Here is a 6,000-nt window from a genome sequence, read left to right as displayed (position 1 = left end):
CCAGCCCTGAGAGGGGAGGTGGACATGGGCCCCCACCCCTAACCAAGAAGCTGTCTGCAATTGACACTGGCTTGTAAGTTTTTCCCCAGCAGAGTCTCACTGGACCCATTAACCACGTTCAGAGTAGGCCTCATGCCCAGGAGTAGCTAACAACACAAACTCAATAGTATTTTGAGTTTTACCTCATATTGTGTATGAGCATGGTCTTTTCTTGTTGGCCTTTTGCTTGTATATTTTGGCTTCTGGATTTTGTGTGTTATGGGGGTGGTGGTCTCTATGGTTTTGTTGTTTGGTTTTGTTTGTTTTTTGAAATGAGAGAAAGGGCTTGAAGTTGGGTGTGTGGAGAGGTAGGGAGGATCTGGGAGGACTTGGAGGAGGGAGAAAGAATGAACAGAATATACTACATGAATGTTTTCTTCAATTAAAAATGAAGTAGTGCCGGGGCCAGGGAAATACAGTTCAATGGGCAAAGACCTGAGTTGGAATCTCCGGCACCCACATAAAGAGCTCCAAATCTTCAGATACAAATGTCCTCAACCCTCACCAAGGGAGCTTCCCATAGCAACAGAGGCCATAACTGAAAAACTCAACCAATCAAAACACAAAGCTGTAGAACCCATCCTGTGGGTCTATCTACCAAACACTCCCGAGACACCCGAGGCTCAGGGAACAGAAAGATTGTAAGAGCCGGAAGATCAGGGAGTTTCCTGTGAGACAATGTCTCCCACATCCATAAGAGCTCACCAGCGTGGCTGTTCAAATGTGAGCAGAGACGATGGTGGGAGAGGGGCACTAAAACCCAATGGCCTCAACCTACACAGAAAACTACAGAGAACTAAGGGATGCTGAGAGTGGGACAAAGAGCCTTCCCTAGGGAAAGGCTCGCCAACTGTTTATCTAATGCCAAATCGTCAGCCCTGGGAAAAAATATACAAGTAACATAGTATAGACTGAGCAGATTCTACATAAGTGTGTGTGTGTGTGTGTGTATATATATATATATATATATACACACACACACACACACACACACACACACACACACACACACACACACACCTATATAGGTCCCTATATGCATGTAATAATTAATGGGGGAAGATCATGAATTTGAAAGAGCAAGGAGGGGTATAAAGGAGACTCTGGAAAAAGGAAAGGGAAGGGTGAAACGATGCAAATGTATGATAATCTCATAAAAACAAATGAATAAATAAATTATAAAGAAAGAAACAAGGGTTGGGGATTTAGCTCAGTGGTAGAGCGCTTGCCTAGCAATCGCAAGGCCCTGGGTTCGATCCCCAGCACAAAAAAAAAGAAAAAAAAAAAAAAAAAAAAAAGAAACATAGATAGGAAGGAGAGGGGGGGGGCAGGCAAGCTGGGTGTGGATGTCGTGCCATAATTTCTATGCAGGGCCTGGGAGCTCCCTGGCTGACCAGATGAATCAGTGAGCTCCTAGTTCAGTAAGAGGTCTTGTCTCAAGGGATGGGGCAGATAATAACAGAGGAAAATATCTTCTCCCTAGCCTTTATGTGCATGCAAAACACACATGCACATGCACATGCACACACACACACACAGGCACAGCCTTTTAAAAGACAACTAGTGACTACAGGAAGGATATACACTATCTAGTTGAATCCTCCACTCTGCCCTTTCCTCTGAGGAAGGAACTGAAGGCCAGCTATCACACACACACACACACACACACACACACACACACACACACACACACACCTGTGGATCCTCCAAAAGGAAGAAGGGGAGTTGACTGGCAATGTCCCCAGGCCCTGCTATAGGCAGATCAGAGCTGCATACATCCCCCCCAACCAAGCTTCCAACCCCTGCCTAGAAACTGCTTGGTGTATACAGCTTAAATACCAGGACTCCCAGCGGGCACGGTTCACCAAGCCAGCTCATTTATTCATTAATTTGCTTTCCATATTTCCAAACGGAGGCAGCTGCAGGCGGGGCAAATCAATATTGCACTCTGCGATTCATCTTCGTTCCTGCCATCTCCTGCGCCAGCCCCTTGTGCGGCTCCTCCGAGGGTCCTGAGCACTGACGAATGGGATTCTCGGAGGCAGCCACAGCACGTTAGCAGATTAAATCATTAATATCTGCATCGGTCATTTTTACGAGCCTCCCTTACCCCAGACTCCGCCACCCTGTTTAGAGACCCATGCAGACATGCTGAGGACAGAATTGCCACTTCTGTGGCATGATTGGTTGTGAGAGTCGAAATATTGATTTTTTTTTCTCTCTGCATTTCTAAAAGCAGGTATATTGCCCACAGTTGCAGAAACTATTGAGACGAGGTCTGAATTCTGACCAGCTGACCCCAACCACACCCACACCCAACGCCACAGGGTTTTTCTACAGGAAAAAATGGTCATGGAGTTACAGCTTCAAGTTAAGGCCTATGGGTTTCGGGCTGAGTTCTACATCGGGCCTCCCGGACCTCCCAGCCACCCACAGAGGTAACACCTGAGAGGAAACTCATGTTCTGAGATTTCCCCACAACCACAGTAAACTTGGATCTTGGGGGCCTCGCCCCCAAACTGCCCTGGTGACCCACTGTAGTAAATAAAGAGATGTCAGGGGCAGGGGCCTGGTTGGTAAAGGGCCTGCCACTGCAGACATGGGGACCTGAGTTCTCCATGCACAGCCACAAATAGGCCAGGCAGGGTGGATCACGCCTCCAGTCCCAGGCCTTGGATAAAGCATAGGTAATTCTATACAATAAAAATAAACACAGACCTCATTCTCCCTCTCCTAAAATTGGGGATTATCAGGCAGGCAGGATAAGAACAAAGGTTCTTCTCCACCCTACCTGCCTTGCCTGCCAGCGGAACCAAGAGAAGTATCCAGCCTCCTCCAAGGAACAAAAGTCACAAGGACAGACACAAAGAAGAAACTGAACAACTGAGTTTGATGCTCGACAGGGGTTCCTAATATCACCCCTTCCCTCACTCCCCCTCTGTCTCTGACTGATCCCACTTTCCACTCCTACATATACTATCCCAGCCATGAGGACCTCTGGTCCTCTTCCTCACGCAGCCAAGCTTGCTCTCACTTCAGAGTCCTTACACAGTCTGATCCTTCTGCCTGGATTCTGAAAGGCCAGCCCTGTGGAACAGAGACTAACTGGACCATGCTGGACCAGTTAAGCCCCAGCCAGTCTACCCACTGAGAATAAGTTCAGGCAAGATCATCAAAACCTGCCCCATGTCAACAGAATACTCCAAGCCAGTCATAGACTCACAAGAAATCATCTTATGGGCTTAAGTCACTTCATCATAGTGGTTTTTTCTTACACAGAAATAGCTGCCACAGTGGGTAACTCTACTCGTTTACAGTAGAACTCTAGTAAGAGCAATTATTCTATACATTCCCCGTCAGAAGAACAAGAGAGTTGGAAATTTTAGTCTGCCTTTTCCTGGCATCTCAGAAGTGCTCAACTTTTGAGGCTTAGCCTTTTTCTGAAACACTTCTTCCCTGGGCTTGTGGGACTGTCTGTGTATTAGGTTTTATTTTGTTTTTGGTTTGTTTGTTTTTGTTTTCCTTTTTTGTTTTTCTGATGCTGAGACAAAAGACCCTGACAAAAACAACTGAAGCCAGAATGGGTTTCTTTGGGCTCACAGTCTGAGGCCCATTGCAGCAGAGGAGTTCTGGTAACAGGAACTTAGGGCAGCTGGTCCCATCACGTTCACAATCCAGAGTCAGAGAATGGAAAAAAGAAAAAAATAATAAGAAAATGAAGAAAGCTTGTTCTTGGTTTGCTTTCTCCATTTTATACAGTCCAGGGACCCCAGCCTAGGGAATGTTGCCACCCGTTGTGGGCAGGCCTACCCACCTTAATTAACCTAATCAAGATAACCTCCACAGGCATGCCCAGAGGCCCATCTCCTAGATGATGCTAGATCAAATTGACAGTTTAGACTATCTGCCAAAGCCCATAATGATCATAATGATCATACGGCTTCCCCACCCCCATTTATGCTTTCAGATTCGTATGTCCTTTAGAAGGATCACCCTCCAATGACTGTTTAAAATACTGGATTTGAGTTAGACATCTTTCCTGATCCTATGATAAAATACCTTAGAAAGTCTACCTACAGGGAGAAAAAGGTTCATCTTGGCTCATGGCTCAGAGGTTCCAGCCCCTGGTTTCTTGGTAGTTGGTTTGGAGACCATGGATAGGTTCTCATGGTAGCTGGAGAACAGAAAAGCTGAGGCCCCAATATCGCTGAAGGGCTGAGTTAGCTTCCGTTAGGCTCCATCTCTCAAAGGTCTCACTGCCTCTCGGAGGTGCCTCAGGTTGAGGACCAAGCCTTACACATGGGCCTCTGAGGACAAACCATGGCATCCCCAGACCTAATCCCTGTCCGTGGTGCTCCTGACCTATATTATAACTCATAGTGCTATCCTACTCACAGGTCCTCACAGTCAGGTCCAGGGCACACACTTTCCTTTGTGGTGGGCATGAGTGGGTAAGGTGCTCGTGCTTGGTTTAAATAATCACCCATAGCCTGAGATTGGTCAGGAAATCTAGAATAACCAACTGGACCTTCCAAAACCTCCAAAAAAATGGAGTTTAACCTCAAAGAGGGACGCTCAGTGTGACTCCCTTTTCCTCCCTTCCCCCTCCTTTCCCCTCCATCTTTGCTTCCCTCTCCCTCACCCCCCCCCCGCTCCCTCTCCAAACAAACCTTTACCAAATCTTTAACCTTGCTCATGCCCACCTTCTGTTTTTGGCTCCATCTCCTCCCTCCTATTCAAACCTATTGCACCCCTTCCCCAGATGAACACAAGAACAAAGCAAATGGTCTCCCTGCTGTAGCATGAACCAGCATCCCTTCTTTACCCAGCAACCCAAGCTGAACACTTCCCACAGCGCACTCCCAATGGTACTCTGACTTCCCATTGCTGCTAGAAACAGCTCCTGACAGCGGCCGGCGACCATGTTCTCCCTCGCTCTCTCCGCTGCACCCACTGTCCTTGCCTTGGTTAAAGAGGTTAGAGGGTCCAGGCTCCCCCACCACAGGGCCTTGCTTTTACTTCTTCCTAGGATGCTCTTGTTGCCACCCTTTGTCTGCCTGTCTCCTTTCAGTCCATAGGTCTTAGCTACAACATCACTTCCTCGGGGAAGTCCTTCCCAGGCCTCCTCACTAGATTGGTGCCCTTAGAGCACGCGTGAGGCCTTGTGTCACTTTGATTCCTGAACCCCATCACTGGCATAGCAGTGAGAATTATTCTTTGAGCGGGGACAGAGATACAACATGGGGCCATACTTGCTTCTTCGTGCTAGAATGCAGATCGGTGCTCCCCGGGGTCTGAGCCTTCTCAAGAGTCACAGCTAGGACAGAATTAAGTTCGGAACCCAGGTCACCCAGACTCAAGAACTGAACTCACTTCATCTCATCAGTGATCGTCAAACTGGGTTCCACAGGATTCTGGGACTCGTCAGGGACACCTCTTAGGAAGCAGGGAACCTGAGAAGCAAACAGTCAGGACCTGAGATGTTATGTTCACCTCTCTGCCCACGTGGTTTACTCCCCGCAAGAACAGGCCGGTGTGCCCTCTCACTGCCCTCAGCCTCACCCTGAACAGGATGTCACAGCCCATCAGTCTGTCTTCCTAGTCTGTCCTGTCTCCCACTGTTCCCACCTAGATCTCCTGCATACTCTGATCTGTCCAACTCAGTCACCTAACTTCTCCCTAGAGCCTCCAGCCATACTCTCCAGCCATACTCTCCAGCCATACTCTCCAGCCATACTCTCCAGCCATACTCTCCAGCCATACTCTCCAGCCATACTCTCCAGCCATACTCTCATTAGGGGGCTGGAGAGATGACTCAGCGGTTAAGAGCAGTAGTTGCTCTTCTAGAGAAACCAAGTTCAAATCCCAGCACCCATACGGTAGCTCACAACCACTTGTTAACTCCAGTTCTGGCTTCCTTAGACACCAAGCACACACATAGTACACATTCATACATACAGG

Source organism: Rattus rattus, chromosome 2, assembly GCF_011064425.1.
Source record: "Rattus rattus isolate New Zealand chromosome 2, Rrattus_CSIRO_v1, whole genome shotgun sequence".
Classification (NCBI taxonomy): Eukaryota; Metazoa; Chordata; class Mammalia; order Rodentia; family Muridae; genus Rattus; species Rattus rattus.
The sequence above is the reverse complement of the archived record's forward strand: the minus strand, read 5'-3'. Positions refer to the sequence as shown.